The sequence below is a fragment of the Nestor notabilis genome, unplaced genomic scaffold, assembly GCF_000696875.1.
Source record: "Nestor notabilis isolate BGI_N333 unplaced genomic scaffold, ASM69687v1 scaffold17556, whole genome shotgun sequence".
Classification (NCBI taxonomy): Eukaryota; Metazoa; Chordata; class Aves; order Psittaciformes; family Psittacidae; genus Nestor; species Nestor notabilis.
The window spans coordinates 685-1,525 of NW_009933497.1; positions in this window are offsets into that span (position 1 = coordinate 685).

Below are 841 nucleotides of genomic sequence, written 5' to 3' on the forward strand. Positions count from 1 at the left end.
GCTGGTGATGCAGCCCAGGACATGGTTGGTTTCTGGGCTGCAAGCACACACTGCCGGGTCATGGTGAGCTTCTCCTCACCTATAATGCAAAACATTGGTTTGCACTTTTTATTAGTTTCTAGATTATGTGGGAAATAAAAAAGAAGCTATGTGTGTCCAGCAGCCACCCCCAGCCCCTCACTTGCCCTCGCACAGCTAGGAAGGGGTTAACACACACACACCCCACACCCCCCCGTGGGCACTGGGTGCTGCCTCATTTTACAGATGGAAAAACTGACGCCAGGACCTCGAGCCACATGGCAGAGGAGTCTGCTGGGAATCAGATGGGGCTGGAGATGCTGAGAGGAACCCAGAATTCCCATGGGAATGACAGAGAGCTTTGGGAGGACCTTGGTCCCTCTGCCCACTGCTCCTGGTGACGAGTGATGCCAGGAGCCGTGCCAGACACAGTGTCAGGGACAGAAAACCTGGCACGGGGACCCCCGGCCTCACCTCTCCCACCATAATCCGCTTTTGGAAAGTTTCTGAGCAGCAGCTCTTGTGTGGGGGTCACTGGCTTGGGCCATAACACAAACCCCACCATGACCTGGGGATCGGGTGATGCCAGAGCACCAGCTTTGCGTCCCAACCAGAGCAGGGCACTACCAAAAGCTGGCAGCATCCCCAACCAGCACCTCCTCCTTGGAGTCCAGCAGCTGGGAAAACCACTGTCCCCACCATGATGCCAGCCCTGCAGCAGGCCCAAGGCTCCGGTGATGGTCTCATTCCTCTCCTCACCACCCCATTGGCGGGGACATGCCATGGGCAGGACACTGTGCTGGCCCCCCCGCCACTAAGACCT